At 42.4% G+C, this 21,546-nt stretch overlaps 1 long non-coding RNA gene across 1 annotated transcript; it reads left to right on the plus strand.

Moving 5' to 3' along the window:
- The first annotated feature begins 16,668 nt into the window (after nucleotides 1–16,668).
- LOC123061144 (uncharacterized) lies at nucleotides 16,669–18,467 on the plus strand. The gene is made up of 2 exons (XR_006428556.1): nucleotides 16,669–18,025; nucleotides 18,139–18,467. It is a non-coding gene; the product is annotated as an uncharacterized lncRNA (long non-coding RNA).
- The last annotated feature ends 3,079 nt before the right edge of the window (nucleotides 18,468–21,546 follow it).

Raw genomic sequence — 21,546 nt, forward strand, 5'->3', positions numbered from 1 at the left:
GCTCTAGATGATGGAGAGGGTTTAGGTGGGTTTTGGGCCAAATTGGAGGGGTGTTGGGCTGCAACACACACGAGGCCTTTTCGATCCCTCGGTTAACCGTTGGAGCATCAAACGAAGTCCAAATGGTACGAAACTTGACAGGCGGTCTACCGGTGGTAAACCAAGGCCGCTTGGCAAGTCTCGGTCCAGTCCAGAAATATTTAATCCCCACACACGAAAGAAAGGTAGAAATGACCACCGGAGGAGAACGAAGCGCCGGAATGCAAAACGGGCAACGGGGAAAATGCTCGAATGCATGAGATGAACACGTAAGCAAATGCAATGCACATGATGACATGATATGAGATGCATGACAATGACAACAACACGCGGAGACAAAAACCCGAACCCAAGAAAATAAAATAACTTAAGGCCGGAAACGGCAAGAGTTGGAATATATATTGGGAAAGTCATATCCGGGGTGTTACAGTATGATCATATCGTCACATAAAAATAACCAACGCTTCATGTCGAGGTGGTGTTATAACTGTATCGAACAACCCACAAAACATTATGCCAGGGTTCAGAATGCTTGCCTTCAAGTTGTGGAGAGGCAGGGTACATTCCAAAACTTTGAATGTTTTCTTCTCTCTCCAACAAATCCTATTTTTGGAAATATTTAAATTAACACATAGTTTAAAAACAGTACAAAAAAGTTTCTTGGAAAATTTTGAAATAAATATGAAAATAAACTAGACAATATTTGAGGAACAACAGAAAAAGAATCAAGTCATTTGGATTTATATTTTAAAAGTTATAGCCAGTCAAAGTTTAGTCAATTCTATTTTTAAAATAAAACAGAAAAAGGGAAAACGTTTTGGGCAGAATACGTCTTCGAAGCAGAGGAGACGTACTCGGGGGTTTGCGCTTCCACTTACGCCAGTGTGGACTCGATCGGGGTTGCTGATAGTGGGCCCAGGGGGCCCACTGGTCAGGTTTGACCGGTCGCCCCGCCTTCGTCCTCCTCTGGCCGAACAGAGGTGAGGGCTCCGGCGATCAACGCCGGTGAACGGCGGCTCCCCGCGGGCTCCAGAGGGTTGGGATGGATCCGCAAGACCGGGGCGGTCCTCCCGGTGGTCGTTGGGTCGGCGGGGGTGGAGGGAATCGCCGGCGACGAGCTCCGCGGTGGACTAAGCTTCGGGAGCAATGTGGGTTTGGGCTATGGTGGCTCTGGGTTGCGTTTGAGAGGTTGGGCAGCTCCGCACGGTCGAGGGGAATCACATGGTGGCACTGGTTGGATGGGAGGGGCTCGGGTTGCTACTGAATGGGCCGGAGGGTGGCGGCGGCTGTACTGGCCGGAGATGGGGAAGAAGACCTTCCCTAGTCGATTGACTGCTACGGGGGTGCTAGGTGGGGTGGCTTGAGGTCGCCTGAGGTTTTGGAGAGGCTCGGGGCTCCTTAAATAGGCAGTCGGGGTCAGTTCCGATGATGGCCGTGGATAAGAACGCCGGCGACTGTCATTCTGTTGTAGCAGGGGGACATGGCGGTGACAAGCGCTTGCGGACAAGCTTGTGGATGAGCTCGGGCTGCTCTAGAGGGTAGCTGGCATGCGAGGGTGGCTTGGGCGGTGCCGTCCATGGCAGGGCGCACTGTGGCCGCCCGCTAACCGCCGCTACCGACCTGACGACGGTGCTGTGGAGCTCCAGGGGCGGCTTTGCGGCGAGGGGGGGGGTCGGGGCGTCGACTGGGAGAGGGGAAGGGCCAGAGCGAGCGCGGGGCGTCGGCAGCGGGACGTGGCGGCTCGGTGCACGCACGTGCAAAACGCGCGCTCTAGGCATGCCCAGAGCGTGCACGCCAAGCATTCGGCTAAATGCCAGAGCATGCTAGGCGGCGAGGGTGAAGCTGGGGGTTAGCAGGTCTAGGCTAGGGTCCCTTAGGAGATTAGCGGACATGCCAGTATGTACAGAGGGGCAAGATCACAGTGCAAAACAAAAATCATGCCAAAACTGCACATGCACACCTGGTGTTTGACAGAATGCCTATGGCACCTAGGCAATTCTTGGGGTGGCCCAAATCTCCAGATCAGAGTCTCTTTGGATGAATAAGAGAGTGGTGAGGTTAGTTTGCCAAAAGCTCAAACTTGTTAGCGTAAGTTTTGCCAAACTTCAGTTCTGGGCAGAAGGAAAAAGGCATTGTTTCAGGAGCCAAAAATCTTCCAATGGGTCCACTCTCCCGGACTTAAGGGTTTGGTATGGTGTACTACAAGCAGGAGAAAGATCATGGCCACTGGAGCAAAATTTAATAGGGATGTAGTACAAATCACCAAGCTGGACCAGAATGAAAAAGAGTTTGATTCACTCAAATTTTACCAAGAACATCAATGGGTTTTTGCATAAAGTTGAATAATATACTCCTATGAACATCCCAAAATTTTGGTGGAGGATAGAAAGAAATATTTAAATGGGTTGCACTGCAAAATTGCCCACTGGACCAGATTTGAAAAATGGGGGTAGAGCTCAAAATATTAAATGAATGAAATATATTTTTGCATAAAAGTGATTTAAAAACATCACATGACATATCCAAATTTTGGTGAAAATTTTAAATAAATATATCAAGTGGTTGTAGTTCAAAAAGAGCTCCAAAACTAATGAAAAATCATTTTAAGGAATAAAGCTCAGAGAGAAATAATTGTGCAAATCAATTCCACTGATAATAGAAATGTTTTATTGAGAGGTTAAACAAGTCCAATAATATTTTTGGAAAGTTTTTCACTTGAGGTAAAACTCCATAATAAGGAAAAGGATGGCTCTGAAATCAAAAGAAAATCCAGAAAATTAAAAGTTTAAATTTCCTGGAAAAATTTTAATTAATAAAACAAGGTTAAAAATTTTGGGTGTCACAATTTATCCATGGTAAACTTATACTGCAAAATAAACGCAAGAACCAATTTGATAGGTTGTGCTCCGGGTTAAGAACTGTTGTAAACCGGCACCTGAACGTCCTTAAGTCCTTGTCATTTCCTTCTTCTAGAAAATCTGGGACAATAAACCAGCTTCATAATCAATTTGCGTCCAGGAGAAACATTGTAAATAAAGAATCCATTAGAATCGGCCTTCAATGCTCTGTAGCCCCCAAGTCTTGAGCAGAAACAATGTGATGATTTAAGACTTGCTTCAATATAAATATTACCACTTTGAAGAAATCCATGTTGTTCATCTCAATCACTAGTAAAGACTGAATACTCCATATATGTAGCCCCCAAGTGCCGGGTTGTCATGCTTGCCGCAACCTAGGACTTGTAATTGCCTTGTACTTATAAAAACTTCAACCAGTGTAGCCCCCAAGGGCCGGGTCATTATACAATAATGAGCATGGACTTCATAAATATGATCATGTAGACTTGAACAACAATGTGTAGCCCCCAAGGGCCGGCTCAGTAAGATAATATTAAGCTAGGACTTTATATATACTTCTTCAAAAAGAACATCATATGATGTAACCCCCATCATGGGGCTTGAACCCACGTCCACAAGGTTCAGAGCTTTGTGCTTTACCAACTGAGGAGTGGACCCTTGAATATAATGGAATAAAAACTTGTGTACCTTGAATTGTTGCCAGGAGAAATTGGTAGCCCCCAAGGGCCGGCTCATTATGATGTGATGAGTCGGTTCTTCAATAAGGCTAGTAAAAATGACTTTGCATTAGCCCCCAAGTGTCATGGTGCATGCTTGCAGTGACATGAGACTTGCATATTTGATGTAATCTCAACTTGAATAATGTAGCCCCCAAGTGCCGGGTCGTAAGCCTGCAGCGACTCGGGACTATTCCTTCCATTGTAGAATAAATTATATCCATTGATAAAATAATATCCATTGCGCTGAAGCGACTTTGAAAACCTCAATCGTAATATTGGTTATTGATAACCATAATAAAAATCCAGCCATGTTGGCTATTAAAGATTTGAATAATATAACCCGGTTTGAAAAACCGGTTCCTGTGATATTGAATCGTACGGCCGGTTTAGGATACCTGTACAGTAAGGGTGATAACCCAATCTTTAGAAGCCAGAACCTTCCAAATGTTTATGATTGTTATGTGTGGCGACTTATCATTCAAAGTCAAGCCGGGTTAATAAACACTGGATAATTTATCATCATACTGGCGACTTATAGTCGTAAGCCAGGTCGGGTTAATAAACGCCGGTGTTTTATAATCCTGCTTTATTCAACCTATTTCTCCATACCACAAGTTTAAAGTGTCCTAGTGGTTTACCGCCGGACGGGTCATAATGCCCAACATATAACCCGGGTTTATAACCAAGGCTGCACTTAAGAATAATCAAATATGAAATATATCATACCAGTAAGGGTGAATCACATCATTGGTTTACCAACTTTTTGTAGTAAGGGTAATAACCCCAATCTTGAGTACTGATAACTCCTTCCATATTTTGCCGGTTTGTGATAAAACCATACCGGATTATCCATATATAATACTGGCGACTTGTTAGTCAAACCAAACCGGGTTAAGAAACATAGGATTATAATTGATCATGTACTGACAACTTCTTAGTTGAAAGCAAAGCCGGGTCAAGGACACCGGTTTATCAGGAGATATTACAAACCTCAAAAAAGGCGAAAAAACTTGGCAAATAGAACTCAAAAAGAACATGCGAGGCTTTTCACGAGCTGTCAGGCCACTGAATTAACCATTTCACAATGCCTCTTAAGATGGACCTCAATCTTTAACCAATCACTTTTTAACTTTGACAAGTTCAGGGTCTATGAGATTGACTGTCAAACGTTCGCGGGTCGTACCAGGTTTACCTGGGCGGACTGACTTACTTAAAGAAGGCAGATTAACCCGGGGTTTTAGGTGCGAACACCAGGCTTCCAAGTCGGGCTTGATATCCTATTAAAAGGGTGCAGACTCTTAGTTCGATGTGAAGCAAAGGGCCCCCAAGTAACTTCCCTGGTGGCCTTACGTCGATCAAGAGGTGTAGCTATGGTTCGAATACGACCAAGCCCCCAAGTGATATATTTCTAAGATGTGCTCATCGGGTGCCTATGTTTGAGTTGTGCTGTGCAACAAACTCTCTTTGGCCCCTTATGATAATATTGTCTTGATAGCCAGATCAATATGTAATCAGAACTCCGCTTTATAAACAGAAGCCCCCATGTGATCAATAATATGATAAACCAATAAGGCAGGATAACCCATGTTTGAACCGCGCATCATGGCAACAGGCCCTCTTCAGCAACCTTTAACTTTTTGCAAGAGATAAATTCTTCTTGAATCAGGATTTTGAACCGGAGATTGAGAGCTTCAAAGCTTTGCGGGAGACATCTTTCCCTTGAGCCGGATTTTAAACCAGAATCTTCATTTTCAGCTGGAAATATTCTAACAGCCTTTAAACTCGAACTTGGGAGAAATTAATTCTTTTTGAATCGGAAATTCTTAAACCGGATTTGAGAGCTTCAGTGAGACTGACTTCCCTTGAGCCGGATTTTAAACCGGAATCCTTTCTGATGACCCGGAACTTCTTCATTGAGCCAGGATTTTGTAACTGTCATATACTTTCTAAGCCGGAAATTTTTTGACGGCTTTTAAATTTTCATCAACATAACAGTAGCCTCCGGGACCGGGTTATCTTTCCCTCCATCGTCCTGGGGTTCTTAAATTTGCTGAAACTGGCAAGATTTGCTGAGTCATGTCATCGCAGCCCCCGAGTCTCAAGGTAACTCCAGGAGTTGGCTTGAGATTCTTCATATTTGACCGTGATTTAAACCGGCATGAGTTGCATATCATTGGTGTTGATAGCACGATATGAATCCACAGAAGGTTGACATGACTGCGGCGGGTTATAAATGATCCCGTATGAGCCGTGTCAGCAACTCGGCCAATGGTTCCTTCCAACTGGCTATTTGACCTTAACCAAACATTAGTGGCGGCGACTTGTGCGCCCGCTCATTGAGCCATCAATTGCAAACGGCGGTTGAAGATAATTTGCCTCCAATTTGAAAGAAAAAACTGGTCTAGCTACCCAAGTCGTGACTTGCTCATACTTATAAACCGCTCATGCAGACAGGTGCGGCCCTGGTGTGTCGATGTAGACCAGGCTGCAATAGACGGACGGTAAAGACGTCCACAATATTAGAGGCGGCACTTGCGCATAATAATAGTGGCGCGAGCTATATATCCAAGACACAGCCATATCTTTTGCAGTGAACAATTGCTCCTGCATAAATAATATCACAAGCCGGTGTAATTGCTCTTTTTAAAGAAAGCAATATATGATATAAAAATATACCGGATTGATTTCACCTAATATGTTGAGCCGGAATTTATCCGTCGTAGAGATGATGATTACTGCGGTAAAGCTGAAATCCATGACGGGCGAGTCGGCCATGGGAGCAGACAGATGAATCGGCCATGGCGTTGTAAACCATTATGGACGGGGAGAGTCGGCACCGGCGTTGTAAGCTGGCACAGACGGGTGAGTCGGCCGTATGTTGATGTAGACCGGACCGCGAGGGACGGCGGCCTATGCGCGCTTTATCGGGCAGTTCGCACGGTCCTGATGAGTTGACGCGTACTGGACCGCTGGAACGGCGGCTTGCACGCATGTCTGTCGAGCAGCGTGGCATGGACGAATTCTAGCGCATGCCCTCCGTATCCGCAATATAATGGCATAAAAAGTTGTCCTGAGTAAAAATATTACAGGGCGGAGTAATTGTTCTTTGACAAAAAAATAAGTGTTAATAAGATAAATTTGGATAGATATCACCTGATGTTTGTGAACGACAAATGATCTATGCGTAAAGTCCGTTATTCAACCCGGCACTTTGAATAAGCCGGACCGTAGAGCGGACAGTAAACCGACCGTAGCATCAGAAGCGGCTTGGAGAGATGAGTCGGTCGCGGCATTGTAAGCCGGTGCGGACAGGCAAGTTGTCCTTCTTGTTGTAAACCGGCGCGGTCGTAAGAGAGATGGCCACGGTGTTGTAAGCTGGTGTAGTCCGTATCCATGGTATAATGCCACTTTCGTAGTAAATAGTTACCCTACATATAAAAAACACCGTAGAGCAGAGTAGTTGTGCTCGAAGAAATTTTAATGCATACTAAGAAAATATATAGAAGAAATAACACCTGATATTTTTTGCCGGATGAACCCGGATGTTGGCGCTGGATAATGCATAGTGCTGCTTTTGATTTGACGGTGGCCTCGGTTTCGAGGCCCGATGCACAGAGACGTGTTGCACGGAAGTGGACGCGTAACACAGCGCGACCATATGACCGCGACTCAGACGAGGTGCAAGGGTTACTCGGACCGAAGGCGGGGCGTGACCCGTGGTGGCTGAGGAGTCTGGATCGTGGTCGTTTGTGGCCAATTCATTGTTGTTTCTCTGAACCGCGGTCGTTTTGTGGTGCTGGCCTGAAGCAAGGTGGCGTGACCGGCTCTTAGTGGAGACAAGTAGCGGCAACACCCTTTTATATTTAATCCTTCCTTGGAATCCATGCGTGTGTAATGGTTGTACTAGTTGAGGGATCCTTCACGCGGAATAACTTGGGAATCCATTAGGCCTTAGGTTTCACGGACACTGGTTCATGTAGATCGATCTGGCGATCTCACGTGGCCGCAACAGCTGCCCTAATTGTCGTTTGTACTGGCAGATGACATATGACGCCTGTCAGTTGTCTCTGAGCAGATTCCTCAAGTTCGGATTGCCTTAGACGAGAATTGATTTGATGTACCTGTTTCCGTTGATAGAACCTGCCAGTTTTAATAGTTCACACGAGGCGGCAATCTATCTTTGGCGAGACCGATTTCCTGCCTGTGTCGATGGTTCGGGGGCGCGGCGTGATGCAACCCTAAACTTCCATGTTCAATATCCTATATGACACTAAAAACTTTTTTAATCCTTACTGTTGAACTTCGTAGCTGACGTGAATTCTTCCATGCCGGCTCTTGCTGATCCGGCGGGTCATAGCTTCTCGATCCCTAAGGGATCCCTTCAAGAACTCAACACCATCATGTGCAGGCCCCACGGTGGGCGCCAACTGTCGTGGATATGTCACGACAAATGTCCTAGTGTGAGGACTTAGTCGTGAGGCCGCACACCTATGTGGTAGCTTGAGAGGGGTTGAGCGGAATCGAGAGACGCAACACAAGACAATGATTTAGACAACTTCGGGCCCTGGGAAATATCATCCGGAATAGCCCTACATGCTTTTTGTGGCTAGATCTCATTATGATCATGAGGGAGCCGCCGTAAACCGTCTCTCCTAGTTGTGTCTAGCCCTAGAGATTATCTTCTTGCTTGTTGCTTGTCCCTCTTTGGGGAGCCATGCCCCTCCTTATATAAGTTAGAGGGGCGGGTTACATGTGGAGTCCTATTAGGACTAGGACAAATCTACCTTCTAATACCAACCGGATACAAGTCTAGGTTTTAACTCCTTGTAAGATAAATGTTCCTCATGCCTTTCCTCGTAAACCGGCCCACCATAACATGAGCCAGCCTTCTGGGCCTTGGGCCTTGTCATCCATCAGAAACACGCGCAGGGTCACTAATGAGTCTTCCGGCTCGTGAATCATCATACCGGTCAACCTCCATACACGTAAGTCGCCAATCCTCTGGCAGGTTACCAATGAAACGCCAAGTCCGGTCGGTTTACGCCACGGGGTATATCCCCGACACCTTCCGTGATGGTGTCTAAATTGGATCTGGTGGTTCTGGACTCTGCGGTGGCTCGAAATGATTTTCGTTGACTCCCCTAGGGTTTCTGGAATATTGGGGTATTTATAGAGCAAAGAGGCGGTCTGGGTGGCACCAAAGGTGGGCACAACCCACCAGGGTGCGCCTGGGCCTCCTGGCGTGCCCTGGTGGGTTGTGCTCTCCTTGGAGCACCCATAGGTGTAGCATTGGCCCATTATGTGTCTTCTGGTCCATAGAAAATCTTTGTAAAGTTCCATGGCATTTGGACTCCATTTGGTATTGATTTTCTGCGATGTAAAAAACATGCAAAAAATAGCAACTGGCACTTGGCACTGTGTCAATAGGTTAGTACCAAAAAATGATATAAAATGATTATAAAACATCCAAGATTGGTAATATAACAACATGGAACAATCAAAAAATATAGATATGTTGGAGACGTATCAGCATCCCCAAGCTTAACTCCTACTCGTCCTCGAGTAGGTAAGTGATAAAAACAGAATTTTTGATGTGGAATGCTGCTTATCATGTCATATCATATTCTTTTCTTTATAGCATGGACGTTTGGACTTTTATATTGTTCAAAGCAATAGTCTAGTTTTGACATGATGAATGAAATACTCAAGCATATCAACAAGCAACCATGTCTTTCAAAATATCAATGCTAAAATGAGCTATCCCTACCCCATCATGCTCAATCATTGATCCATTCATGAAACACACTCGCATATTAACTACACCCAATGATCAAGTACGATCATAGTGCCTCCTAGTTGGTGCTTTTATAAGATAAGATGGAGACTTCAAATTCAAAATAAAAATTGCATAAAGTAAAAGAAAGGCCCTTCGTAGAGGGAAGTGGGGATTTGTAGAGGTGCCAGAGCTCGAAGCGAAAAACTTAGAGATAAAAACATTTTGGGAGGTGTATGCATCCCACCAACGAAACGACTTAGAGTTGCCCAGACTTTCCATGCTAGATATATCATACATGGTTCCCAAATAGAAAATAAAGTTTATTCCTTTTTCAACCATACTTTCACTTTCCATGGCTAGCTGTATCCATCGTTTCCCTCCATACCAACACTTTCCAAGGAATTTATTATTTGACAACATAAAGTAAATTCATTTTTCATTTTGGGACTGGGCATCCCTAATACCTTTGCCTTACTCTCGTGCAATGACAAGTGAATAAACACTCATCGTGAGAATAACACATCTAGAATGGAAAATATTAGCTACCCCTCACCACTCCGCGACTGAAACGAACACACAAAAGAGAAGTTTATTTTGAAAATTAGAGATGGCACATACAAATTTGCTTAGAACGACAAAAGAATACGGCATATAGGTAGATATTGTGGACTCATATGGAAAAACTGGTTTAAAGGTTTTTGGATGCACAAGTAGTGATCATACTTAGTGCAAAATGAAGGCTAGCAAAAGATTGAGAAATGACCAACAAAGAAATGAATAATCTCATAAGCGAGCATTAAGCATAATTAACACCGAATAATGCTCCACAAGTAGGATATAATTTCATTGCATAATTATTGACTTTCATGCTTGCATAGGGAATCACAAACCTTAACACCAATATTCTTACTAAAGCATAATTACTAATCAACATAACTCACATATCACATCATAATATCTCAAAACTATTACTAAAAATCAAGTTTATTTTGTCCAATGATCTTCATGAAAGTTTTTATTATACCCTTCTTGGATATCTATCACTTTAGAACTAATTTTCATATGTTGCTTTTGACAAGCTCAAACAAATATAAGTGAAGATCATGAGCATAATTTTTATTTCTCTCAAAATAATTTAAGTGAAGCAAGAAAGAAATTCTTGAAAGTTTTACTAGCTCTCAAATAAATCTAAGTGAAGAAAGAGAGCATTTCTTCAAAAATACTAAATCACATTGTGCTCAAAAAGGTATAAGTGAAGCACTAGAGCAAGTCCATAGCTCATAAAAAATCTAAGTGAAGCAAAGAGAGCAATTCTAACAAGTCATGACATAATTTTGGCTCTCTCAAATACGTGTGTCCAGCAAGGAATAAAGACTTAAAACACAAAATAAAACATGCAAATACTCATATCATACAAGACGCTCCAAGCAAAACACATAGTATGTGACAAATAAAAATATAGCTTCGAGTAAAATACCGATGGTCGTTAGAAGAAAGAGGGGATACCACTCGGGGGCATCCCCAAGCTTAGTTGCTTGCTCTCTTTTGGATAATAGCGGGGGATGCCGGGGCATCCCCAAGCTTAGGCTCTTCTTACTCCTTATTCCTTCATCCATCGTAAGATAACCAAAACATGAAAACTTCAATCACACAAAACTCAACAAAACCTTCGTGAGATCCATTAGTATAAGAAAATAAATCACTACTATAAGTGCTCTATAAGACCAATTCATATTTTGTTCTTGCATTATATCTACTGTATTCCAACTTTTCTATGGAAAAAATTCATCAAAGAAAACCATAGAGCCATCAAAATAAGGACACAACACAAAGAAAACAGAATCTGTCAAAAAACAGAACACTATGTAGTGATCTGGATGTTTCGAATACTTCTATAACTCCAAAAATTCTGCAAAATTAGGAAGACCTAAGAAATTTCTATATTGATCTACTTCAAAAGGAATTGGTATTTTCTCACTCTCTGAATTATTTTCATGAGCGCAAAAGTTTATGTTTTTTCAGCAAGATCAAACAACTATCACCCAAGAAGATCTTAAATGCTTTACTTGGCACAAACACTAATTAAAATACAAAAAACACAATCATAACAGTAGCATAATTGTGCTAACAGGAAGCAAAAAGCAAAAATAAATTTTATTCATTGGGTTGCCTCCCAACAAGCGCTATAGTTTTATGCCTTTGGCTAGGCATAAAGCAAGGATCTAAGTTTTGTCATCTTTGGTTCGAGATCCAAAAGATGCCCTCATGATTGATTCATATGGTGGCCTAATTCTTGTTCTAGGGAAGTGTTCCATACCCTTCCTCAAAGGAAATTGGAACTTAATATTTCCTTCTTTCATATCTATCACGGCACCAATAGTGCGTAAAAATGGTCTACCAAGAATAATTGGACAAGACGGATTGCAATCAATATCAAGAAAAATAAAATCTATGGGCACATAATTCATATTTGCAAGAATAAGAACATCATTAATTATTCCCATAGGATTTTTAATAGTAGAATCCACCAAGTGCAAATTTAAAGAACATGATTCAATATCGGTAAGACCAAGCACATTATATAAAGATTTCGGATTAGTAGAAACACTAGCACCCAAGTCACACAAAGCAAAGAACTCATAATTTTTAATCTTGAATTTGATAGTAGGTTCCCATTCATCATGCAATTTTCTAGGAATTGAAACTTCTAATTCCAACTTTTCTTCTAGAGCTTTCATCATAGCATCAACAATATGTTTAGTAAAAGCTTTATTTTGTTCATAAGCATGGGGTGAATTTATCAAGGATTGCAACAAATAAATATAATCAATCAAAAAGAAACTATCATAATTAAAGTCTTTGTAATCCAAAAGAGTGGGCACATCACTAGCTAAAGTTTTGACCTCTTCAAACCCACTTTTATCAATTTTCTCAACAAGATTTTCACCCTCTGAAATATAGGGACGCCTTCTAGCTAAAGTTGACTCTTCTCCTGTCCCTTTTTCATCAATCTTAATATTACTAAACAAGGAATAAATAGAAGAAACACAAATCATTTTAAGATCTTCATCACTTTTGCCCTCTAGTGAGATTGGTCTAGCGGCCATTTGATTTACTAGAGTAGCTTGTGCATCGGATATTTTTCCTAACAAACTTTCAGCAAAAGCATACTTAGATTGGAGATTTCAAACTTCTCTACTAATATCATCAAGTTGTTTTGTTATAGCATACACCATAACGAAATGCTCCTTAAGTTCTTTGGTAAAATGCTTATCATGCTAAAATTGTGTAGTCATATATTCCTTAGTACTTTTCTCATTTTCAAGCAAACAATTGGGGTAAGGAACATCATAATATTTTCTTTGCGGCATCATGACTACACAAACAAGAACGCATGCAAAAACAGATCCGGCAAGAAAATAGCCAATGGAAAAGAGGGGCAAATAAAATGGCAAGTTTTCGTGAAGTGGGGGAGAGGCAAATGAGAGGCAAATGGCAAATAATGTAAATTGTGAGGAGATGAGATTTGTGATTAGGAACCTGGTATATGTTGAAGATCCTCCCTGGCAACGGCGCCAGAAATTCCTTTTGATGTCGCTTGAAGCTAAGTCGGTATTTCCCCAAAGAGGAAGGTATGATGCGGGACAACGTCGGTAGGTATTTCCCTCACATATGAAACCAAGGTTATCGAACCAGTAGGAGAACTAAGCAACACAACGTAACCAGCCCCTGCACACAAATAACAAATACCCGCAACCCGACGTGTTAAAGGGGTTGTCAATCCCTTTCGGGTAACGGTGCCAAAAATTGGTGTGTTGACGGGAGAAGGTTGTAAATATTGATAGATCGAATGCCAAATAAAATAAATTGCAGCAAGGTATTTTTTCATTTTTGCATTAGTAGATCTGAAAATAAAAGGCAAATAAAAATAGATCGCAAAGGCAAATAATATGAGGAAGAGACCCGGGGGCCGTAGGTTTCACTAGTGGTTTCTCTCGAGAAAAATAGCAAACGGTGGGTAAAGAAATTACTGTTGGGCAATTGATAGAACATAAAATACTCATGACGATATCCAGGCAATGATCATTACATATGCATCACATCCAAGATTAGTAGACCGACTCCTGCCTGCATCTACTACTATTACTCCACACATCGACCGCTATCCAGCATGCATCTAGTGTATTAAGTTCATGGAGAAATGGAGTAATGCAATAAGAACGATGACATGATGTAGACAAGATCTATCTATCTAGAGATAGACCCCATCGTTTTATCCTTAGTAGCAACGATACATACGTGTCGGTTCCCCTTCTGTCACTGGGATCAAGCACCGTAAGATCGAACCCACTACAAAGCACCTCTTCCCATTGCAAGATAAGTAGATCAAGTTGGCCAAACAAAACCCAAATATCAGAGAAGAAATATGAGGCTATAAGCAATCATGCATAAAAGAGATCATAGAAACCCAAATACTTTCATCGATAAAAAAAGATAGATCTGATCATAAACTCAAAGTTCATCTTATCCCAACAAACACACCTCAAAAAGAGTAACATCATATGGATCTCCAAGAAACCATTGTATTGAGAATCAAACGAGAGAGAGGAAGCCATGTAGCTACTAACTACGGACCCGAAGGTCTACAAAGAACTAGGCACCCATCATTGGAGAGGCACCAATGGAGGTGGTGAACCCCATCCGTGACGGTGTCTAGATTGGATCTGGTGGTTATAGACTCCGCGACGACCGGAATTGATTTTCGTCGACTCCACTAGGGTTTCTGGAATATTGGGGTATTTATAGAGCAAAGAGGTAGTCCGAGGGGCACCCGGCATGGGCGCAACCCACTAGGGCGCGCTCTGGTGGGTTTCGCTCTCCTCAGAGCACCCCCCAGGCACAGCCTTGGCCCATTAGATGTCTTCTGGTCCATCAAACATCTCCGTAAAGTTTCATGGCATTTGGACTCCGTTTGGTATTGATTTTATGCGATGTAAAAAAACATGCAAAAAACAACAACTGGCACTTGGCACTATGTCAATAGGTTAGAACCAAAAAATGATATAAAATGACTATAAAATGATTATAAAACATCCAAGATTGATAATATAACAGCATGGAACAATTAAAAATTATAGATACATTGGAGACGTATCACTACCCGTCAATGCAAAAGACACGAATTTGGATTCGTGTGCTAGAACAGTTACCGGGGGGCATCGTGGCCGTCCGCGAAGCCGAGGTCTTCCCCTCCTTGGGGATCTTGTCCTTGGCCAGCTTTAGGAGTCGCATCCACATGGCTGCGAAGGTGGAGCAGAAGAAAGCGGTGAGGGGGGCCCATGTCCTCGGGCTTTTGAGCCCACATCGGGGTAGCCCGAAGCTGGAGCAGAAGCATGCGACAGTTGAGCATGACGTTGATAATGTCAGACAGCTCGAGATTCTTTGTAGTGGACCACCACTTGATCCTCTTTATCATGGCTTCCATCTTGGCTGGGTTCCCCCAGGCGACACCCTTATCCTTCCAAGACCCGAGCTTCTTCGGAGGCCTAGCCGGAAAGGCAGGGACCTCGGCCTCTCTAGGGGCGAGCGGTTCGGTGATGTAGAACCACTCTTGCTGCCACTCCTTCACCATTTTGATGAAGGTGCCCCTGAACCATTCGGCCCCTGGTTCTTGCTGATCATGGCCCCTCCACACTCCACAAGGTCAGAGCCGCTGGACATTGGCTTGATCTCGAAGTTCTTCAACCATGGGCCGAAGTGCAGCGAAGGAAGGCCTCCCAGACTGTGATGAAAGAGGCGAGGTGGAGAATAGAGTTTGGGGCCATATGGTGGAAAGATAGCCCATAATAGAACATTACCCCGCACACAAAAGGGTGCACTGGGAACCCTATCCCTCAGACGAGGTGGGGGACAAAGACTACCTGCTCCCCAACATTGGGGGCGGGCACTTGCTAGCCTGCGGCTAGAGCGCGGGTGGCGATATCAGCGGACAGATACCCCATGCTGGGTAGCTCTAGGATGGTGCCATCCATCATGATGAACCACCCCAGTGCCCCTTGAGGGTATCGGTCGTGGCTAGTGGGGGAGGATAGACTCGCTAAAGGAAAAGCTTATCGGATCGAATCTGGGCGCTAGAGCAAGACGAAGTAGTAGATGGGGACAATGGGAGCGTAGTAGGTTGCGATGTCTTCCCTTTTTCTCTTATAGGCCGATGACAGGCCAAGAGTTCCCCTTACTGCACCGATAAACACGCCACTCCCACCAAATATGATATTAAGCATATGGGGAGAATCAAAATCTTGATGATATCCTTGAGAAAACGGGCACGATCTCCAACTCGATGGGACATGCCAGTAAGAAGCTGGCCTCGGGCCATGATTTGAGTGAAGCGGTAACTGCTTGACTTATTGCGGGGTGAGCCGTTTCGATAAAGTTGTCAGGCTAAGTGGAACTGTTCACACCGAGATGGCTGGCCTTCGAGGCTATGTTATCCGATCTCTTCGGGCAAAGGGTACAAGTTCGGTTGAGCCTCGGCTGGCATGACTCCTTTAAAGGAGTGGTCCCAGATTATAAGGTGGAATTCTTCTGTCGATCCAAGGACTTCAGATCCGAGGTTGTTATTCTCAGGAAGGTCATCCTCGGCGTGGAAGACCAATTCAGGGACTACTACCGGTGTCCTGGATAATAGGGTACTAACCTAGTCGGTCCATGTCACTCGGGGTGGGCCGATGGGCCCTCTCTCGTGCTCAAGATGGACTCTGGAAGCCGTATGCCGGAGGCATGATCAACACTACCTCCACTGAAGACATGACGTATACTACAAGATCTATCCTACCGCCTTACTCCTAGATACCTGATACGTCTCCAACGTATCTATATTTTTTGATTGTTCCATGCTATTATATTATCTGGTTTGAATGTTAATGGGCTTATTTATACACTTTTATATTATGTTTGGGACTAACCTACTAACCAAGACCCAGTGCAAACTGCTGTTTTTTTGCCTATTTCAGTGTTTCGTAGAAAAGGAATATCAAACGGAATCCAAACGGAATAAAACCTTAGGGAGAGTTATTTTTAGAACAAACGTGATCCAGTTGACTTGGAGTGGATGTGAAGAAAGAAATGAGGGAGCCACGAGGCAGGGAGGCGTGCTTGTCCCCCTAGGCGCGTCCCCACCCTCGTGGGCACCTCGCAGTTCCACCGATCTACTTCTTCCTACTATATATACCGAATAGTTATTTGGATCACGGCGCGCCCTTATATAGACCGATTAGATGTTTCCGAACTCGAATAACACAGCGTCAACAAACTAAACAAGGAGAAACACCCCGGCGTCCCCCACCTCCCGACCTCCACCAACCCCCGCCGCCGCCCCAATCCCCTAGCATCCACCAGCCCTGTGCGCTGCGGCGCCGCCCTCGCTTCCTTCCGGCGCCCCGTCGGCCCACCTCCTCGGCCGCGCCGCGGATCGGCCCCCTCCGCCGCGTCGCGGATCCGCCCCCTCCTGGCAGATCCCTCCCGCACGGCGAGCTAGAAGTTCGGAGCGCCACCACCGCTCCCTTCTCCAGCGACCCCTCCCGCACGGCGAGCTGGATGCAGTTGATCCCCGGGGCTTGGGCAGTTCAGCCCATCCGGCGAGCACGGCCGTCTCCTGCCACCCCCAATAGATGCGACCCAGCGGGTCCGATGGATGCTCACACCGGGAGGCGGTGCTGCTCCGGCAAGCTCCTTCTTCCTCGAGCACATTCGTCTCCAGCTGCCTTCGAACAGCCGCGACCCACCGAATCCGACGGATGCTCACGCGTCCTTGAGTGCGGCACGTCGACAACAACCTCCTTGTTCTCGTTCCCTCCTCCATCCCCGAGCACAACTTCGACGAGCCTGTCGACAGGTTAGTCCTACTAACTGTTGTTCACCATGAACTGGCTATAGAGCATTCGTGGCAGGTCGAGTAAAATTCTCATGGCCGTTCAAGTAAAACTGGAAGCGAGAGAATTGAAAATCTGACAGTAAGAAAGTTTTCGGAGAACGTTTTTATGTTTGCTGGAATCGCCTAGGTGAACTAACATTGTTTACTTTGTGAAAAGTCTGAACGTGGTGTTTGGATGAGAACTGGAGTTCAGGTTGTTGACTAGCTGAAGATCCAACAGCCATCTTTCTTATTGGCAGTGGCCGCGATAGTGGGCATGGTGGTGGCCTTCGTGCAGCCGCCGATGCGGTCAAAACATTCAATGCCTGTAGAGGCCCTGTAGGTCTCTCCATTCAATGCCTCTTGTGAAGTGACTTCACAAATTTTATCTTGTATAAAGTGATTCTGAACCTGTGAAACTGGTGATCACATATCTATATCCCCCAAGCAGCAATGCGGTGCGGGTGCTCAATTTGGCTACAAATTTTGCTATAATTTCTGAAGTGTTTCTGTGTTGTTGCTATGAGGTGAATTGTGGCTGTTTCGACGTTGACTACAGTTAACTTATAGTGGAATACACTTTGTTTGTAGCATATGCGTTCCATTGAGAAAGCAAAAGCGTTGGGTTCAGTCTGAAAAAGTACGGCAATTCATTCACATATATTGTGTTACCTCTGAACCAGAGAGTAAATCACACAAATGTAGCTCCTTTACTCTACAGGTACGAACTTGATCGGCTTATCTTTCTCAATTATTATTTGTTTCTGGACAAGTAACTCACGTAGTCTGCTTCCTTTTGAGACTAATCAACTTCGTTTGATAATTCTTGGACAGGTTTGTCATACATTCGACGTTGGTGGCTTTTGTGCTATTCTGCTCAAGAAAAATGATCTTTGGGGAACTTTGCTAGTAGTAGACACAAAGTGTGCTTTTAAATACCTACAGAGCATCATATCATCTATATTTGTTTTGAAATGCTATGCATATCCATTCTGGCCGCAAAAATATGCATGGTTGACTGGCAGAAGTTCACTACGAGTTGTCATATTATTCTTCAGAGTTCAGATAATTGTATTTTGGGCCGCTGGAACCTGATGGCTCAAGCTTGTAAAAGGATATTCAGAAGTTCGAAAATAAAAAATAGTGTCATGTGTTGCTGCGTCCGTGCTAGGTCTTGTGTCTCGTGTGTGTCCGCACTCACTATGTGGGTGCTTCGTGTGTTCGTGTGCGTGTCGTGCTCTTTATGTCCTTGTTCTTCTTCACAAAAGGTTAACCATTCCCAAAAGCATTTTGCAAGGCCACAATTTAGTTCCTATAAGAAAGCTTGGATTTCTTTAGTTCCTAAAAAAATAAAACCCAAGAAGTTCAAATTAAGATAACACAGAAGTTCGATGGTTATATACCATGAAGAAAAACAATGCTTCAACTATAACAGTGTTAACTTGAGAAGTTCAATTTTCATAAAATAGAGAGTCCAAAGAAAATGTTATTGTTGTACTAAAAAAATCCCATGGATTTTCCCATTATTAAAACATGATAACCAAAAAGTTCAAACTAAAATAACAAAGTCATTCAAAAAAACAAAGCAATTAACTCTGAGAAGGTCAAATTAAAAATAACAAAAGAAATTCAAAAATATATATTTTTTGAAATATTTTCTCCGTTTCTATGAAAAACCTAGAAGTTCAAATTTATAAAATGAAGTGGTTCTATGTTTATTTACAAAAAAATCCCTGTTACCAAATAATAAAGCCAAGACGTTCACTTTAAAGAAACGGAGGGTATGATGTATACAAAAAAAAATCAGATTCTTCTCATTTCGCGAAGAAGTAAGTATGAAGTTCAATTTGAAAAAGTAATGTATAAGATTTTCACCGTTTCTAAATAAAAAACTCCTGAAGTTCAAATTAAAATAATAAAGCATTTCAATTTTACAAAAAACTAGGTTTATTCCCATTACTAAAAAAACAAGAAGTCCAAATTTTAAAAACGATGAAGTTCGGTGTAAATAAAAAACTCATATTTTTTCGTTACTAAAGAATAAAAATAAACTCGTGAAATTCCTTATAGGGACAAACACATCCATTTTATTTTCCACATTTATAAAATAAATACACGGAAGTTCAAAATAAAAATGTTGAGAAGTTCAAATTCAATTAATAAAGTAGTTTGATATTTAAAACATCTTAGATTTTTTTTGTTACTAAAATATGCTCAAAACAAGTCTTAGCATGTTCAAAACAAGTCTTAGCATGTTCAAAGTATGCTCTTAACTAGTCATGATTTGTTAAAAAAAATCCTTTCCAATGCTATCATTTGCTCAAATTCGACGAGTGCTTTGGGAGTTACGGAGAACTTTTTTACAGAGAAGTTCAAATTGAAAACGGCCAGAAGTTCATGTGCTGCATGGTGTGTGTTTTCATATGAGAAAATAGAATAAAAAGTTAAAGTATAAAAATTTCGCTGCTAGAAGTTCAGGTGCTCAGCACGGGGAAGTTCAAAAACTTCTTGTGAGAGAGGCAATCGGCACTATATATCCGTTGTGCAACTCCGATGAACGGGTGGGAAATTACGAACAAAAATACATGGTAGAAGTTCAAGTGAAAACAACGGGAAGTGCGATGATTATAGAAAACTTAGATTTTTCTCGTTATTAAAGAATGAAAAAAACAAGTTCAAAAATAAAACAACAAGAAGTTCAATGTTTAAAAACAGAGTGCTTCAAAATTTCATAAAAAGATTAAAGAAATAAAATCAGGAAGTCCATATTAAAAAGATGGAGAAGTTCGATGATTATAGAAAACTTAGATTTTCCTCGTTATTAAAGATTGGAAACAAGAAGTTCAAAAATAAAAAAACAAGAAGTTCAACTTTTAAAAATAGAGTGCTTCAAAATTTTATAAAAAAGGATTAAGAAATTCAGATAAATATTTATAAAAAACTCAGATATTTTCACGTAACCAAGAGAACTTCGATTGATAACTGCCAGAAGTTCACGTACTACACGGTGTGCATTTTGTATTAAAAAAAGAATAAAAAAGCAAAGACTAAAAGTTTTGTTGTTATAAGTGCAACTCCTCGGTCAAAGAATGTTAAAAAAATTATTGTGAGAGGGGTTTGTACAAAAGGAGTATCATTTGTGTAACCACTAACGAATGGATGAGAAAATTACAAACGAAAATACGTCACTGAAGTTCAACTACTACGCTGAATGAATTTCAGATGAAAAACTTTTAAAACCATCGCGAGTATGAAAAAACGATCAACACGAGAAAGTTATGTGCTTACAGCAGCTTTCCACCGGTATATCACTTGCCCAATTCCGGTGAGTGGATGGAGAGTTACGAGCAGTGGATGGAGACCTACAAGCAAAAAAATCACGTGAAAAACAGAGTGAGGTTCAGGTACACGCGCCGAGAAGTTCAGGCTCTTCACGCGGTGCATTTTCGAAGATTCTGTTTCACGATAGAGGCAGAATGAATGATCCCGCCATTTTCGAAATTACTTGAAAATGGCAAAGAATCATAGAAAACCATCAACATGAAAAAGTTTCACATTTTCCGTAGCTTTTCAACGGTATATTATTTGCCCAATTCCGATAAAGTTTGTAGAAAATACAGCAAAAATACATTTTTTGCCATTTTCGAAACTGACTTAAAACCATAAAGAATTGGGAGAAACAATACATATCAAAAAGTTTCGCATTTGTTCAGGCTTTCCAACGCCATATCATTTGCTGCATTCGGATGCACGGTTAAAAAATTAGCTTAAAAATACGAACTCAGTAGGACTTGGACCATTTTCTAAATTACTCTTAAACCATTCAAAATTAGAAAAAACTTTCAAGATGAAAAAGTAGCGCATTTTCATAAGCTTTCCAACGCCATATCATATGCCTCCATTGGCTTAGCCGTTTAGAAATGACATCGAAAAAACAAACTCAGCTGTTCGGTTTATGATATTTTACGTTTTTTCAAATTACTCTTTAACCATAGGGAATTAGAGAAAACATTCAACATATGGAAGGAGCAGTTTTGTAGCAGCTTTCCAACGCCATATTATATGCCTCATTCCGATAAAGGGTTTAGAAATGCGATCGAAAATATGATTCACATTTTTTGTGCAAAGAGAAAACGGTTTTCAAAACTGCTCTTAAACCGCTTACATTTTGTCAAAAATTTAACTTGGGTTATGATACTGGTGTCCATAGCTTTCCAACAGTATATTGCAAGCCCCATTTCA

This window comes from Triticum aestivum, chromosome 3A (genome assembly GCF_018294505.1).
Source record: "Triticum aestivum cultivar Chinese Spring chromosome 3A, IWGSC CS RefSeq v2.1, whole genome shotgun sequence".
Taxonomy (NCBI): domain Eukaryota; kingdom Viridiplantae; phylum Streptophyta; class Magnoliopsida; order Poales; family Poaceae; genus Triticum; species Triticum aestivum.